Source organism: Gymnodraco acuticeps, unplaced genomic scaffold, assembly GCF_902827175.1.
Source record: "Gymnodraco acuticeps unplaced genomic scaffold, fGymAcu1.1, whole genome shotgun sequence".
NCBI lineage: Eukaryota > Metazoa > Chordata > Actinopteri > Perciformes > Bathydraconidae > Gymnodraco > Gymnodraco acuticeps.
The window spans coordinates 1657376-1676799 of NW_022989748.1; positions in this window are offsets into that span (position 1 = coordinate 1657376).

Sequence of the window (19424 nt, forward strand, 5' to 3'; positions counted from 1 at the left end):
ACGCGACACAGTGACGTCAACGTCAGTAAAGTTTCTGGGCCAAAGGTAAAACGGGTAAAAGTTTAGTCGGGGGAAATTCCTCTCAGGCCAGCCGTCACGTGGACAGCGGTCATATCTCTGAACATTTCATAATCCAGGGAAATGTTTCTGTCTAATGAGGATTATTAGGGTTTTTAAATGTCTGGTAAAGTAAGCCTATCGGTATTTGAAAAACATAAATTCATCCACAAGCAACAGCTTTTAACTATTGATAGTTATTCTTTTGATTGACAGTTTTACATGATGTTCTAATATAGAGGAATATTACTATTATTGTTTTATACCTAGGCTAAGTACATTTCAGAAAGCATTTGTTTATATATTATTAATGCTAAATTGTCTATGCCCAGTAAATTTGTATTGATATATTGCTGGTCTTAAAACGGCATTTTCACAAATAATCGCTACTGAGTAGGGATACTGTTCTTTAGTGGCTTGTGTTCTAGAACAAATTAGCAATTGATCAAATTATCAGTGTACACATGTGTACACACAGTGGTCCTGGAGACAGCATTGAGTACACAGGACTTTGTGTGGCAGGGCCGACAGGGCTCTTTTTTTTGTTACAAATGTAGGGGTAACTAAATGTTATGGCACCAAACCACATGATTTATACCTTCACAGTCATAATGGTTTAAAGACCATTGGATGAGATGATGATATTAATTGTGTTGGTCACCAAGCTTTAAAGGCTTTGACGAAATCAAGGGCCTTTTAATTAGTTGATATATTATATATATCGGCTTTGTCAACATTCACTTGCATTATCTGTAAAGATTGCATAGATGTTAATAAAGGAAATGCCAGCACATATTTATTGGCCTAAAAAATCAAGTTTAGTATTTTGTGCTAAATAAGAGTTGTTATAGTGTTTGACAATGTGAGGGTATATAGGCCAACTGGGACTTTGTGTGAACATTGTATGAATACAACAATGCATATCATGCAATGCATTAAGCCTTATAAAAAATGTCTTCAACATTTTCCCAGGATGAGTTTTAAGGCCTTTTCACAGTAGCTTTTCGCAATAGAAAAAGCAGGTGTTACTAATAACACTAACTATGGCTTTGTTATATTGGACAATGACATCATGTCTTGCTGCAATGTAATGTCACAAAATACAAAAAGTCGTTTGTATGATCTTTTTTAATTCTCCATGTCAGTTTTTTAAGGATAGTGTTGTAGCTGAATACTTGCTATGACGCTATTTATGAGAAACATTAGTGGTGATATTTTGGAATTGATGAAAGACATTTAACCAACCTAACACTCAACTAAATGGCCTTTGTAGCCCCAAACGTCAGTGGTTTGTCCGCAGATGAACAGCTTTGTGTTTGCCAGTAGCTCGACGAAGCCAGATGTGTGACTGCAAATAATTATTGTGTTAATATAAATGTAAATGAAGTGTTAAGGCAGCATTTGGATGCCAGATGAGGAAACTCAGATTCTCCAGTTGGCGAACATTCAGTAGATGGCCCATTTATCCTCGTAACTCTAATAGACGGCGTATGAAAATATTTGCTGCAGTAAAACACAGACTTTAATTGTAATGCAATTCTGTCTGAAGGAAGTTCGTGGGAGAACATTTTAAGTGAGGTGTCATTTATTTAAGAACTGTAAAGGAGTGACAGTCACACACACACACACACACACACACACACACACACACACACACACACACACACACACACACACACCACACACACACACACACACCACACACACACACCACACACACACACACACACACACACACACACCAGTGGACATTGATCTGCTCATATTTTATTGTCCATGTCTTACTTATTTAGTTGCATTAATAATGTGATGTGATTGCGAGCAAAGTTCAACCAGTTCATCAAGAATTATGACTCATCAGGAGTACATTTTATTTTCTCAAGGCTGGATAGGTTAAAGCAGAGCCATATAATAGAAGAGTTATGACATCTCCGTTCACTCCAATGGACCACTTTTTTACAGCAATGGCGGATCGTGGAGCCTCTCAATCGTTCCCCGGAAGTTAGCGCCAAGGCTAGCAGAGCTGTGGAGTTGCAGCATAATAGACCGTTCGTGACGGACTTTTAAAGGTAAGAAGAAGTTTAAAGATTTATATTGCGGATATTATCAGTACATCTGATTCAATTGAACATGTGTATTAAAGGATGTCAGTGGATTATCCCTAAATTAGTAGATTTAGGGAACGTTTACAGATAACAGATCAAGCTAGGATACCGAAGCAAGTTAGCAACACACGTTGAACAGCCTTTTAATTGTAAATTCCGTTCTCTTAATGTCTATTTGGTCCAACGTTGTTGAATTAGAGAAGAGGGGCTTCTAAACGGGATTGTATGCGGGGGTGGAGGGAGTTAAATATTAGATAAATATAACTTTGGTGCGTGTAAGAGTGAGTGTTTTTAGCAGAGCCATATTGTGTCTTTGTGATTATGTTGATTATTACCTGTCTGTATAATGTTGCAGCTCAGCTGATTTTGGATTGAGAAAACTTGAGAGCTTGAGAGCTGTAACCAAGACAACTGTAACAACATGAGTAGACAGCCACCAAGGTTTTTCAAGTCCCTCTCTTACTCCATTTTGCCAACCCAAACTTCCAGGTACATGACGAGACACCTTGCTTGTTTTTGTTGTTTGCTCTCCTCTGGCAGGTGGAGGGCAGTGATCCCTTCCCTTCTTCCCTCAATCTTTGAGACTAATGTAAGTAGAAGCAGTGGCGACTGGTCATTAGGGGCAGGTGGGGCACAGCCCCACCTAGTGTCAGCAGAAAGTATTAAACATTTTTTAAAATATATATAAAATATATTTTAAGATCATGTTTAATCATCTGATTCGTCTGTACATTGCTGTTTTAGTCAGTGTTCTTCTAATTAGTGTCTACAGTGTGTGCCTATTGAGCTGTTTAGAGCCGTGTGGGACAAAACCCGATCCTGCCCCTCCCTCTCCCTGTTTAAGTCAATGGTGACTGTAAAAACTACACTGCGCATGCTCAGAATATTTTCCTATTTAATGTGTGTGGCAAAAAAATAATGACCATAGGGGCATGGAGAGGCGAAGTCCCTCCCCTTCCGAAAGCCTCCATGGGACCCCGGAAGCGGAAAATTATACATTGAAGTCAATGGAGAGAGAAAGGTTATCTTTTGATCCCGTTTGAATTGTGCCACGAATGACACATATGATGTTTGTCAATTTAAAAGAACATTTTGCAAGTCAAAAAAATAAAAATGTGTCGTAAAACTGTGAAGTTACACATTTCTGTGTGTGAAACCGCTCAGTGAACTACAGGTCTCTGGTCTCGCACAATACGCGTCACCAACATAAAGATGGCCGTCACGTTAGCACATTTCACCACATTCTTTCAGAATGAGAATACCATTATTTTACGAGGTGAAAATCACTACAAGTCTGGGCACGTTGAGAGCTGTACCTATATGAAAGGGGAGTTAGTCGGTTCTGTAAGAGCCAGCATGCGGGACCGGCTTTACAAGGTTTCGGTGAGTAATATGAGTGCAATGTTTAACGTTAATGTCAGCTAGCTAACATTAGCTAACAAGGTACACTAACGTGTTTTGTTTTAGCAACTAGTTTTCTCCTTAAGAACTTCGTGGTCTCTGTGTATGCTGTGGATAACATTAGTGTTCACAAGAACAAGGTACACTCCCGTGTTTTGTTTTAGTTGCTCTTCAGATTGAAGCGGCCAGTTTTATATCGACTATACTGTATGTGTGATCTCCTTTTTCTCGTTGTGTCATTTGACTTTATTTGCTGTGTGTAGATTCAAGGATTTTGGTTATCTAGGCACAGCTGTGTGTGACTCCCTCTGGTACACTGGTATGTGTTTTCCTAATGTAGAGAGCATTGATTAATTAATAAACTACACACTGAGTCTAGATCCTGACCAAATCCTTTTTTATTGTTGATCAAATGTTTTTCAAAAATGTATTCATACACATTTAGAAAAATACAATGTACAATCACAACCAATACAACACAAATTACAAAAAATACAGAAAAAACAAACAATAACAATCAGACAAGAGGACAAAACTATGGAAAAATAAACCCTCCCACCCCCAGATCCGGACCATCCTTGTATTATTGCTCATTCAATCTATTATAGCATGCTAACAAATGGTACTTACTTTATTTTTACAGATCTGCATGGGAGACGATGGCGCGATGCAGAGCGCTGTCTGTGATTGTGCACAGGAGATGTACAAATGCAGCCACGCTGCAGCATTGGCAATATTTGCCATGTGGCAGATCAGCTCCACAGATGTTGAGTGCCAGTGGAGGAAGCCTGGCACTTCCAAAGTAGTCCAGCCGGTGTCTCAACTTTACCAACAGCGAGAGGAGACATACAACCCACTGGCCAGAGACATCGCCAACTGTCAACTAGGGGTTGTAAACGAAGCCGAATGGGTGAAGGCTTTTGTGGAGGCTTTTGTGGAGGCCTATCAAGTGACAGTGTTCGAATCGAGTCTGGTCTCTTTGTGAGTGAGTCGGGTGTTTTGGGAGCATCACCCGATGGACTTGTGCAGCCATCTGCCCTGCTGGAGGTGAAGTGTCCACACAGCCAGAGGAACATGACCATCGCGGAGGCAGTTTAGTTACCATCCTTCTGTCTCCGTGAGGAGGGTGGGTCATATATTCTCAAGGAGAATCACCCATACTGGCACCAGGTCCAAGGGCAGCTGCATATCACAGACCGGAGTCTCTGCTACTTTGTTGTGTGGACCACGAAGGAGGCGATCATCATCCCCATCCTCAAAGACCCTGCATGGCATGGAAATCTCCTCCTGGAACAATTCTACACCCAGCATATGCTCCCTGTGTTGGCCAGTAGAGAGGAGGACATTTCAATAAACATACTCTTAACACCCTCGGACTCTGCGTTGTGTTTCGTATGTGTGATGGGGTGTTATGCAGAGGGGAGGAAAACAGGACACAGCAGATTGGGATTGTGGTGGAGATGCTGAGCAGTTATTTAATTATTATTATACTGCGTGCTTCTGAGTTATTCCATCTTTTGCTGTAACATGGATCTGTATGTAACTCTATATTTACTTGTTATCTAACACACTTCCTTCTACATCATACACCATCATTATACATGATGGTGTATATAGGATATATATATTTGTATACATATCTGTAAATTGTATAATTTTACTTAAACGTCTTTTTGATCTCTCAAACTGAGTAAGATTGACAATAAAGTTGACTTTGAAAAATATATATATTCTTTATGAAAATAGTTGACTGTTGTCAAATGAATCCAAATGAAACGTTGGACTGAACTACAACTATGCCTTTAAATCTCTACGGACTGTTTTTCAGTGGGATGGCAAGTTCCTATCTTTAAACATTTATTAGTTTTTTCTCAGAACAGATTTGATTTTCTGAAGTTAATTTAACTTTGCCGACCATGTAAGGTCATCATTAAAAGGTACAATCAATTTGTTTATGGTTGACTAAAATAATGAAAAACATTCATTTGGATAATTTACTGACAGAATAAGAAACTCAATGATGCTCTACTCACCTGTTCCTTTTTTATAAAGTGAAACAGTTGAAACGATAGATTTTAGTAAACTTAAAAACAACCTTCTCCAAAAGCTATCAAGGAATATACCGAATACTTGTTTTAGAACTTTATTACATGTTTTTATATAAATAGTTTGAATGATCCATAATTGACAGAAGCTTGTGTTTACACTGACCTGTTACTCATATATTAATGTCTTTGTAACTTCAGTAAACCACTACCTCACTCATTTCACTTTCATTCATCACGGTTCAGTAAACTAAGTGATACATGAACCAGTTTAATCATTATAATAACGTAGGATTGCAACTCTTTGAAAATGTAGGTGGCTCTTAAAAGAGCCGTTGTGTTTGGGTGTGCTGGTCTCAGGTCAGTCTAAGCCCTCTCTCCGCGGATGCGGCGGGCCAGCTGGATGTCCTTGGGCATGATGGTGACTCTCTTTGCTTGGTTCATCTTACTGGGGCAGCTACATGGATGTGTCGGTGCAGTCCACAATCATTGCGCAGTTGAAGGCAGAATGAATTTATTATTGACTCCGAATGAAGCACAACTTCATGTCATACAATACAATGACTTTATTTGTAATTGTGTAAAAAAATATGAGCATTGATTAGCAAGCAGGACCTGCAGGAACAGAGAATGGTGATGGATGGAGCTGGGAAGAGAGAAGAATAAAGAAAACAGATCAACTTTATTATCGGATATTAAAAATTCAATTTCAAAACAAGTTGCCGCTCCTACAGTTTTCTAGTATGTAAAGATGATTTCACATGACCTATGCAAAATATCACACTCAATACATGTTTGTCTCTGGGGGGTGCATTGTGCCTTTGATGTATATAAATAATATACCATAACCAAATACTATTACGTACAGTGGAAATCAGGTTGCCAGAGCAGGTCAGTGTGCATGTTCCTCAACGTCTCAGCAGTTACAGGTGAGGTAAAGAAAATAAAAGAGAAAAAGATCAGTAACAACACTTTAAAGTAACAACACTTTGAATAATTATCTCTTCTAACAATTTTCTCTCAATAAGCACACAACGACTGTCTTTCCAACAAACAGATTGTCATCACAATGAAACACGTCCAGAAGAATGTCATGCAAAGCTCCCTGCCTGCCTTCGACTCTCCCTGAACTGCTTCCTTAGCACCCGATGGAGGGCGCAGTAGGCTACTCTTCAAATGCTTCACGAAATACTTACCATCATGTTTGGTTACTGTTTAACATTTTGGTTTACTTCATGTAAATCCCAGAATGGGATTTGGGATTTGTAGTCTTTGTAGTAGCGTATTTTTCATAGTCTTATATTTCAGCAGTTTTACGACAAAATGTGACTTTTTTGACATGGAAATGATTGTTTAAGATTGACAAACATCATATGTGTAGTTCGTGGCACAATTCAAACGGGATCAAAATATATGTGTTCTCTCTCCATTGAATTCAATGTACATTTTTCGCTTCCGGGGTCCCATGGTCCGGAAGTAGATGGGCGTGACTTCGCCTCTCCATAGAGCTGCCATCCCCAGCATACGTCATCTCACATCATTCAGAGCTGATTGGCTGTAAGTACGTGTGCCGCGAAAAGTGTGGTGTGTGAAGAGGAGACGAGAGAGCTGCGAGAGTGACGCGTCCTAAAACCCGGAAGTAAACTGCGCATGGCTTCCCTCGACAAAAAAGCAATGATATTTCTCCATAGGATTTTAGAAAATAGCTCAAAATAAGATCTGTGGGAAACAAACCTGTTAGATAAATGCACGTTTTGTTCAGCCGGATAATATCCACATGTCTACCATACTTTTATAATTTTTGAATCATAAATATATCGATTAGATTTATGATAGACTTTTGAAACTGCAAGAAGATAAGGAGGACTTTTACAAAAAAGTAATAGAGATTTTTGTTCAGAAGGATAGGCAAATGGACTTCATCTTCAAGTCAAGGTAAGACCGCAATTTTATTGAAAATGGGATCTTACTAAGAGAGAACAATTCAATATTTAAATGATAAAATTACATCTTTTGGGTATCCTTTTGTTGAACTGTCTGTTTAAAATTAATTGAAGCATCAGATTAAAAAAAGCTTTTGAAAATAATATTATATTTTGATTTAGGTCAAAATATAATATTTGTAAACCTGAAGAGTCAGTGCCAGTGCCTCACCAGCCATGAACCTCATTGCAGAAGCTTATATATAGACATCTACGTTTTTTTGTGCCCCACCACTTTTGTACATATAAAAACGCCACTGAGTAGAAGACATGGCACTGTAAATGTTCGAACATTTAAAATATTATACCACTTAAAAATAAGAAATATTACTTTTGTTACTAAGAGTTCATACTTATTATACCTGTGTCACCTTTCACACTATCGCTGTGATCATGAGCTATGGGCTTTGTAGATACAGGTCCCGGGGTGAATCGTGGTGCAGGGGCCCTTCTCTTTTTGACCACAGGGCGATGCACGAAGATGGTGGGTATAGCCCATAGACTGTATATATAAAGGGTATAGCCTCTGCTCTCAGCCTAGTCTTGCCCTTTTTTGTCTTGACAAACTGGTCTGCATCAAAATGTGCCTGCGGAGTGACTTGAGGTTACTTCACACACAGAACAACTCAGTTTTGTCTGCCCACATACATATTCCATAGTGGTTGAATACACAGTATTAGGAAACACTTTATACTTACTGGACATGTTACACTCATTACATACTGTATATAAAATATGACCAAGAATGTGAGACAACTTTATAGAAATTCATATCACATATGTTACTGATGCCATTTGTCATACTTTGTTAAACTCACAAATAATAAAGTTCCATAACTTCAGTTGGGAACAAAGACCACACCTTATCTCCCCAAGGCAATTTCCCATCCAATAGGTGTGTATAACCCTTTCTCCTGTCTGTTTATCCCTCTTTCAGCACAAGAACCAGAGGGGGATTCAATGGAGCCTGAATACCTGCACTGAGACCCTCACCCTGCACCCTGAGTCTCAACTCTCAGTGTTTTTCAAGCCTTTCCCTGTTTTTTGTATTAAACAAAACATTAAGCTTTCCCAATGGTGTGGTTTTCGTTTTGTGAAAAAGTGCAAATGCAGTGTTTGTATTGGTCTATTTGTTGACCTATCCAAAGCTTTTGATACTGTCGATCATTGCATTTTGAAGCAAAGGCTGGTCAGTATAGGCATGTCCAGCCATGCAGTAGGGTGGTTTGTAAACTACCTCTCTGAAAGATCCCAATGTGTTCAGTTTGATGGGCTGTCTTCTGAGTGGTTAAACATCACTAATGGTGTACCACAAGGTTCAGTTTTAGGTCCGCTATTATTCTCTATCTATATTAATAGTTTAGGTGAAAATGTCGAAGGAGCAACCTTACATTTTTATGCGGACGATACCGTTATGTACTGTGCAGGTCCCTCGATTAACGAGGCTGTTGTTAAATTACAGGCTGTTTTTAACATTATTCAGGCTCAGCTCTCTGAGCTTAAGCTTCTTTTAAATGTGGATAAAACCAAGGTAATGCTCTTTTCTAAAGCTAAAGCTAAAAATACACCAGAGACTGCTTTGGATATTGTAACTACGCAAGAAATACAACTTGAAGTGGTTACCTGTTACAAATACTTGGGTATCTGGCTTGATGACTGTCTCACTTTTAAACTTCATGTCAATAACCTGCTTAAAAAGCTGAGGGTTAGGCTAGGTTTCTTTTACAGAAATAAGTCCTGTTTCTCGCTTGAGGCCAGGAAAAGGCTAGTCACTGTGACCTTTTTACCTGTGCTGGATTATGGTGATTTGTTATATATGAATGCACCTGCCAATTACCTGAGCAAGTTAGATGCTGCGTATCACAGTGCACTGAGATTTTTGACAAATTGTAAAGCACTTACGCATCACTGTACCCTGTATACCAAGGCGGTTATGCCATCACTTACTGTACGGAGGCTCAGTCACTGGTACTTTTTCATTTACAAAGCCATGTTGGATAAACTACCATCTTATATCTGCTCCCTGATCTCTCTGCGAATTGAAAGTACTTATTGCCTGAGATCGCATGCTGTGGTTTTATTAAATGTGCCAAGTGCTAGGACTGTCTTAGGGAAGAAAGCTTTTAGATGTGCAGCTCCACTAACATGGAACAGTCTGCAAAAAGAATGGACAATTACCAAGCTAGTACCACTACATGTTTTTAAAGCTCGGTTGGATGCTACAAAATCAGATGCTGTTGGTACCTGTACTTGTGGTTAAATATGTAAATTGTAATCCCTGTACATTTTGCTGTATGATGTCCTTTTGTTGTTCTGTTGTTTATGTCTTCTTGTGGAACCTACTGCTGCAGGTCTCCCTTGAAAAAGAGATCATTGATCTCAATGGGATTTTACCTGGATAAATAAAGGTTTTGAATTGAATTGAAATCACATCTTTTTTTGCTGTTGGTCGTGAAATTGCTCCTGCTTCCTCCGCTCTGTGTCAGTGGGGAAGCCGTACATTCGTACTCCTTTCTCTGAGCGATTGGAGCATCCCCAGGCAGCACAGCAAACCATGGTGGCGACTAGGAGGCAGCACAGCAAACCAGGACAACAAGGAGGAGGAAAAGGCACAGACAAACTGCATGATATGCTATTCAATGTTTATTGAATTCCATTTATTTGCAATGGATGTTCCTAAAACAACACATTTAACATCATCATCATCATGCTGCTGCTGCTAGTCCTTTGATAGTCACCTGTCGGTCTCCTGTCCTTTCTGAAAGCCATAAAGATGACATTAGTCATTTAGATAACTTGTGTCAATTACCATGGGATTACTGAAACTACCATGAATTTAAGAAAATGGTAGACATTAATTTAATCTGAATTTTAAAGCATTACTTTAGATCCCCTCCCTCTAAATATATCAATAAACATTAGAAAGTGATGCTCATGACTACCATACAAGTTTAAGAAGATAATATTGGTTTTAAAGAATTCAAAGCTATAAATAAACAGCAACAGGCTCTTTAACCAAGGCACTGTTAGCCTAATATGTAAACTAGTTGTTCACACTAATCCTAATATTATCACTTAATATTAGCAAATTCTATTTTATTTTTTAAAACATATTGATGTAAATACATACACATATCGATTTGTTGTATAAATATTGCAAATCAAAACCTTTATTCACTAATAATTACCAAAAATCGTAGTTCTATCTCCTGTTATCAATGCATTCACATTGCCCGCCATGAACTTCCGGGGAACGATCCTCTTCTACATGAACCACGTGACGATAACCGTTTTTGGACTTCCGTTGTCGTAACTCTTCTATTATATGGCTCTGGGTTAAAGGTCCCATGACATGACCATTTCTACTGATCATAATTCCATTGTTGAGGTCTACTAGAATAGATTTACATTGTGCAATTTTCCAAACTCACATTGGTTTCTCATACAGCATCTCTTAAGTATGTGTATTCACTCTCCGTCCTATACAGCTTGTTGGAGCTCCTCCCCCCCCCCCCCCCCCCCCCCCCCTCCTTATGAGCCCACTCTGTTCTGATGAGTCTGGGCCCTTCTCACTTCGGTTAAATGGAATCCTTGCTTCCCTCACTTGCGTCGTTTCCCTGTGACTAGTCCCTCCCACCAGGGAAGCATGGAGAGACGCAAGGAAACCACGAAAAGCAGGGAAATGAGTTTTAAGAGCAATGGGACGTCCTTTCCTCCAGAGCGTCACGTGAAGCGACGTCCGTTTGTGATGACGCTGCACAGCTGATCGTCTGACAGCAGCTCTGTCCCCGTTATTTTCACACACACCCCGCCTCTGTTAGTACACATTTACTGACACAAACATTTGTATCATCTGTTGTAGACCCAAATAAATAAAATCAAATAAGAACTCATTCTCAAAAAAGATAAACGCCATTCTTAAAATGTATAAACGAACAATAGTTTGATTAATATTGATTAGAGTGCACAATAGAAATAAAATAATTGAGAGAAGAAAAAGAGATATATTATCTATCAAAACCCAGTTAGATTAACATTCATTGGATTGCACACTTTGTTTGTGTGGATATGTAGCACATTAACATTTTAATAGCACTTAATGACTGACTGAATGGAAATGACAATAAATGAAAATGTAAAACGAAAAAAGTGATCATGAAAATGTTTCCAATAAATGAATAAAATGATTTTTGACCACTTTGTTGTTCAGATATATCACATATTTGTAACTAAATGATACATGAATTGAAACAAAACACGGTATAAACTGAGGAGTGACTCCCGTGAGGTTCATGTGTTTTCTTCACTCCGCTGGGAAACTGCTCTCATGTCAAGAAGCATCAGATCAGTGCATGCACTGCATCGTCCAATCAGTGAGCGATACACAGTAAGGGGGCGGGGCGAGTGTCTGAGGATTTCATCGAAGGATAGTCTGGTGGTTCCTCGGTTATAGCTCCTCCATTATCGCTCCTCGGTCCTCCAGCAAAAATAAGGCCATTGGGACCAAGCCCCCAGGAAGTGCGCCGGAGTCTGATGAGAATATTCGTGCTGGTCAAACGGCGGTACTACACTTCCTTTAGGTTGCTGGGCCCGGAAACACTTTTCCCCATTGACTTACATTGGGAAAGAGTGGTCTGTAACTCGTTGGATAATTTTTTTTAAACTAAATAAACTACCCAGTATGAACGTTTGTATAGCCCTTATTACAAGTTGTAAAAATGTGCTAATAACGTTATTCTGAGAGTTATTTCCCTCGGCATTATGAACGTGCATCTAACCCACGGGACCGCGCCGCCCGGCACGTTCATGTTACGTGTTCAGAATCAGTACTACACATAGACTGTATATATAAAGGTACTACATGAATTTCTCTTTACCCATGGATGCACAATAACAACGGACCATATCGCCTTACTGCCAGCCCACGGAGCTGTAATAATGGATATATTGCACATGTTTGCTGTAATTCATCATTTGTAAAATAGTATACTACATGGGCTGTATGATGTAAATCTTGTACCGTAAATGTTGTATTAAATAAAGTTAATATTACCGACGTAGATTAACGTTCCTGTAGCTTCTTATTGCACTTGCAATTGTTTCAGTTACTTGTGGGCTACTTAACATGAATAATCACAGTTACTATCCTTTTACTCCATCACATTTCAAAAAGAAATAGGTTATTGTTATTTTAACTCCACCACAGTAATCCTGACCATCATCAGCTTTACTTTTTAGATAAAGTTTTAACTCACAATTGATCGTTATTACAACGTGACTTCACTATTATTTTACAACTCTTTTTATTGGGTTCTTTTATTTGGGGTTAAGTACATTGTCAGAATAAGTGAGAAATAGATTTAACTTCTGTTAGACAGCCATATGCCATACATTTTTGCATACATTCACAGTAAATATGTATTCAGTATGATAGCTGTCTAACATAAGTTAAGTTCGTTTCTCACTTATTCTGACCATTGCATTCTAGTTTTACCGATAAGCAGATATTAACCATTATCAGTCGTTGTTTCATTTTAAATATAGTACATTCAATTAGTATGCACATGATTTGACAGTATCACTGTGTTATCTGATGATTAAGCAATTCCTGCGTACTGTTCATGCTGCTGATATTTTTCATGCATACTTGCTAGTATTTGCAGAATGGGGCCACTAGATGTCAGCAAAGCAGCATGCAACATCACAGCCTGTTATTTTCCTCAAACGTTCTTCTTTGCTAACACTTGTATTACACTTTTGGCCTGTTCATCTGTTATTTAACTATTGACCAATGAGAACATATTGTAGATTTTCATTTCGTAAGAATGATTTTGCACATTTAGAAATGCTTTTGTCAAGGAAAAAATAAAAAGTTTGAAAGACTGAGAAAAACTATAGTTAATTAAAACAATATGAAATAATGATTAATCAAAACAATATGTATTCATTTTAAGAAATTCACAGATAGAAGTACAAATTCAGACCTAAATCCTGTGAAGGAAAACTTGTGAAAATATGTGACTAAGAGGGATTTACAGTAAAGGAGGATAAGGAGCTTGCCAGTCTGATCTCCTTGGGGAGGAGAGTGGGGGCTTTAATCAGAGAAAGCCCGGTCATCCTTAGTCCTTAGAGCGGGAGTGCGCTCTCTTCTTTTGGTTTTGGTGAGGAGTCTTATTGCTGCATTTATTCAAGATTCAAAGGCTGTATTTATATACATGCAAAATAGCCACAGTAAATAGTGAAAATTACACAATGGTAAATAAACAATAAAAAATATGACGATTATAAAAAGAGAATATAAGAAATAAATAGTTTAACATTAAAAAAAAGAATAAAGACAAGTATTTACACCAAATTTAAAACTACAAAAAATAAAAACTTAGTAGAATGAATAAATTGCTAAATATGACAAACTGCAGTGTATTATATTATCATTTACAAATATATGGACTGGTTAAATGAAGCAATATGTTTCCATGGGACCATGGAGCCAAATACAAGAGGGTCATACATATATGATCTAAATTAGATTTAGGACACAGAAAATATATAAGAGAGTGAATCCATCTTTTAAAGACAGAATCAAACAGACAGTGATGTGAGCCAAGTCTTGACTCTTTCTCTCTTTCCACAGATGAAAGGGGAGCTGAGTCCTACGGGCCGTGCCCTCCTGTTTCCTGCGGCTGGGTTGAGGGCAGCGGGGTTACAGAGTCTGGCAGCACTCGAGAGGAGATCCTCACACGGCATCCCTCCATTGTGCCCTCCGAGACAGGTAGGCCTGTGGGCAGCGCGCCAACACTCCTGGCTGGGTAACGGATACCTGTGGGCTACTGGGAAAGTGTCACACCTCCGGATCACACACAGTCAGAGAGTCTGTGTGAAGAAAGAGCGTAGACAGAGAGAGACGCAGTGGCTGTCCTTTCATGCTCTTCAGATCATGAGGAAAAGATGTAGCTGTAGAGCAGAGGAGAAAGAGAATGTCACGTCTTTGGTGCTAAGGTATGCTTTGGTTAACTCTACCCTCATACGCTGCTGCCTTACGTCTGCTGTCAGACAGAGGAGTTCACATATCTGTCCATCAAACCTGTAACAGGGCACTGTGGATGCAATGCATACAGGGTGATCATGAGTCACATACATGTAGCTCTAAATGTTCTTCTTAAAGGCCTTGAGATGCAGGTTAGTGAACTATAATGACATGCGTGACATTAAATAGCAGATTACAGAATTAAAAGACATGTATGGTCAATTTCAATCTGGAATTTACACACATGACTGTGGGCTAACTTTGCCGGTGCCACTCCATTGTAAATTTAATTTTTTTGATTTCATTTAATTTTACTCAAACTTTTACTCAACACTTGAATGAATGCAACAGAAAATAAGCTCAGCAATTAGCCAACTCATTTCGAGAACATGGCTTTTTAGCGATAATTAGATGCTAATACTTCGCTATGTTCTCCAGCTAGCTGCTAACTTTGTGTCATCTACAGCTGGGAAGGTGGCATACAGTTTCATATTTTTATATTTGCTCGGGCAACAAATGATGCAATTTGATGAAACCAATGAAGGGAACTGAAGAGTCTGTTTTCCATTCCCTGTGCAATCATTTCCCATAAAAGTGGTCATGTCACTGTTATTACCAAAATATTGATGTAGCAGTTTTAAACGAAGCCTGACAATAATTCAGCGTCTTTGTTTAATTGTATGATGATGAGACGGATAAATCTTCCTAAGTGAACAGTTTGTGTTTGCAAAATAGAAAATCTTAATAAATGCAATCATGTTTGTGCAGACAGTCATGATTGCAGCTGTTTGCTGAAAGGCACTCATTATCTTTTATCTCTCCATGTGTTGAGTCAGGTTCTGCTGCTACAGTTTTTATAACATTTGCAATAGCTAGCAGCCCTTGAAAAGCACGATACACTATTGTAGATATTTCTAGAGCGACACTGAAAAAGTACATGAAATAAATAGCGCTAGCATTGTGGAGACATGTCTGGCTGTCAATATGATCGAGTAGGGGCGGACTGAACATTGGCTGTATTGTTGTAGTGAATTTACACCAGAATTTCAACATCTGGGACCAAAATAGTCACAGTGCTGCTAAATGTGGCCCTATTATTGTTCACAGCTTCAACCCAAGGAGAGGGCGTGCATGCAGAAATGAATTACATCTTAACAAGTGGATGCCTTCCCCGGAAATAATCATTACTTCAGCTTTTAATCAACAACAGATCTAAGCAGATAATGCGGGGCAGTAACTGCAGATGTATACAATATAGATAAACAGACAAGCCCATGGTCATGTTAAGCAGGGCTCTGTGCACCTGTCGGATGTAATCCTCGGATAATGGCTCCGGCTCGTTAGCTAAGACATCCGAGTTAACAGTCTACATTTCCCACTGAGAGGATCAAGGCGGCACAATGAGTCAACAATGATACAAGGTTAAAAGTGTGAGAAAAGGTCAGAATGTGTCTTTAAAGGTCCCCTATTATACTGTTTTTCATCAATATATTATAGGTCTCAGATATATACAAAACATTTCTCTGAAGACATACCAAACAGATCGTGCATTGCAGCATCCCATAATCCCCTCTGTTTCAGCCCTGTTTCAAAAAGGCTGATTCTCTGTCTGTTACTTGAAAACAAGGAGCCACTCCCCACGCCCTTCTGAGAGATATTTGGTTAAAAAGAACACAATGGTGCTCTAGGAGGAGATTCAGGTGATACGGTGGGGGGTTACCTTGGTTGGTGATTGGCTAATGGTTACACAAGCCAAAACAATTGCCGAAATCTGATCAGCTCATTTTCAGACAGGTTTTTATATAAATGGATCAGGACAAAAAGTGAGCAAATCTTTGTTCCTGAAACTTTCAGAATCTCTTTACACAGAGGGGAAACACATGTTTATGTATAAAAGACATGAAAAATGGGATTTTGCATAATAGGTGACCTTTCAAATCTGATTCTGTGTTCCTGAGGGACCAGACCCTCACTTCCACCTTGATGATTTTCAGTAATGATATTTAAAAAAAAAAGGCTTGCATTCAATCAAGCAGAATAAAATTGCAAAAATCTTTGAACAATTGCATAGTTTGAACGGGTCAGATGGCAGGTGAGACCACAGAAGGCCGTCCGTGGCGTGAGTCGAACACAGTCCCACATGACCCCCGACATGTTTCGACAAAATTCACAGGCTGTTTTCGGAGAGCCGTGCTGGGATTAGCAGGCCGGCTGTTTGTGGTGGAAAACAGGCAGCAATTCACTGCTATATTTTCTGGGTGCTGGTAATTATGATATAATTGGGAATGATCTAAAACCAAATGTCCGAAGCTCTGCTGTCCGAGCAAGTGTTTACAGAAAACAGCTGCTTAAATAGGCACTTAGAAGGAATTAGAATAACATTTTTTATGTCCCAGCGTGAGTGCGTCTCTGTCTGTGTGCGTACATGCGTGGGCTGGCTGTTTGGGCACCTACACAGACAATCTCTTTGTTTTGGACGTGTTCGCTTAAGTCTTCAGGGGCGGACAGGAGCCAAGAACAACGTGGGAAATGGGCCCTCACTTCATTTCTGCTTTCTCTCCGGGCTTCTCCTTCGCGATCTCTCAGTCAGACGGACATTCAGCTGGCCTGCAGACAGTACCTGAGTCGTGCAGAAGTTTGAAGGAACAGGGACTTGGACACGAGAAAAGTCATAACTGGAACCGACTGGCAGCCGACAGCCGGGCCAAGCAGTCTGTCGTCTCCCTCTCCCTCTCCTTCTCTGCCTTTTATTTTTCACACACATGCATGCGTTGTCAACAGAACACGTGCACCCAACCAGACCTCTGCCCAGGTGGTCTCTGTGGGGAGCCTGGGGTCTGCAGAACAAGATGCTGAACAAAGCAACCACACTGGCAGAATTCACTGTGAGGTCGGCCTCGATCACTCTCATCCCCATTCAGCAATTATTTCATATTCCGGGAAATAAAGGAGATGAGTCATGAATTTTGAGGTACTTACATAATATCAAGAACACATGTTTTCGGCATCACCAAAAAGCCTCACAGAACACCTGGCAGTTACAATAGAAGTGTTGCCTAAACGATGAGATTCAGCATGAATCGGCACCTTGGAAACAACAATATACAATTCTGTCCTATAATATTATATAATTATTCTCCTAGCTTCACTTCTTCTGTCGTACTGCTCTGCTTATAGGGTGGATACAACTTGTTCGGCACTTATTTGCTTGATTCTCGAAGAAGAATCTGATCCCAGGGGATGTTTAGTAGTCTTTTCCCTACATGACTTTTTCTGCTGCGCTGTCACTTTTTTAAACAGCCTCTTGATTATATTCTTTTGATTTTTGCTGAGCTGCAATACATCAGATACTGTATCTCAGGTTAACTTTGTCATCAGCTGACAGGAAATCCTGGATTTGTGTAGTATGATGCCTTAATCTTCTTATGTGGAACACATTGCCAGGGCTTCATCTCTAAATAGTCTAGGCAAACCAATGAATATTCATCCAGCAGCATTTTTGGTATTAGCAGTAAGATGGGATTTGTATGGAATGAGATACTTAGTAAAGTAAGAAGGAAAAAGTATACCCTTGGGTTCTCAGACAAGCATTAGTGAGAGTGCCCACTGTCTGGTGGTTTGTGGCAGGACGCCTCAGACAGCACGCAGTGGACGGGACATGCCTGATGGAAGGCGATGCCTGTAGCTGAAACAGATCTGCGCTGACAGACACACAGGTTACTATACCCTCTGCAAGCCTGGTATTCCCCCCGCACTGTGGCCCAGCAATGGCGAGAGCTTTCATTCCCCCTGGAGTTTCAAGCATGAGCAGACACACGTGCAAACACACACACTACAGATAGTGTGCCAAATTCCACAGAGCAGTAAAGGCAATCAGGGGCGGATGAGAAAAGGCAACCAAGTGCCTAAACTGCATGCCGAGGGACTGAAAGCTACAACAACACTCTGAAGTGCCTGTGTGATCATGTTGGAAGAAAAGTTATTGGAAATATTTGCTTTCCATGTCAAGAGTTGGATGAGAAGATCAATACAACTTTTATGTCTGTAAACTAAATATAGAGCTAGAGCAGGCAGCTTCTTAGCTTAGCTTAGCATAAAGACTGGAAACAGGATGTGCTTTGGAAGTCATTTTACATGGTTGGTTAAAACAAAGCAAATGTAACTTTAACCCTTGCAAGAACGTTTTGGGAAACCAAAAACTGACCTTTGACATGTAGATGTTAGCTAACAAAGTTACGTTCATACCATTATATGCACAACAACACTTATTTTAACCCAAATCCAAGATCTTAACCATGAACATAAACAAGTCGATTTGTTTTATTTCACAATGTTAAACTGCAACTGTTTGTCCGTATGTGACGAGTTGGTAACGATTATTGCACACTAAATCAGCCAATGAGATCACTTTAGAGAAATTAGCTATCCTGGCTCTTTTCAAAGGTAAGAAAATCAACCAACAAGCACCTCTAAAGTTCAACAGTTAAGTTCTGTAATCATGTTGAGTTGCCGTTGCTCTATAGGAAACAAACTGCATGTGTTGGCTGCCTCTTTAATGCAAAAACAAGCTAGCTGGTGTCCTGTGAAGGGCATTTTCTCTCACCGGTATCTGGCAAATTCCTGCCCTCTCTTTGAACACAAGTGACAAGCAGCGCTTTGACTCTCAGGCCAAATATCACTGATCAAACAGCCATGTTTAGTGTCAGCCAACGGGACACAACTAGGTTACTCATGTGGGGGGCACTGACCTGCTGCAGGTATGTTTAGCTAGGAAATCAACACATGTACTGTACATACTGTGGGGCTG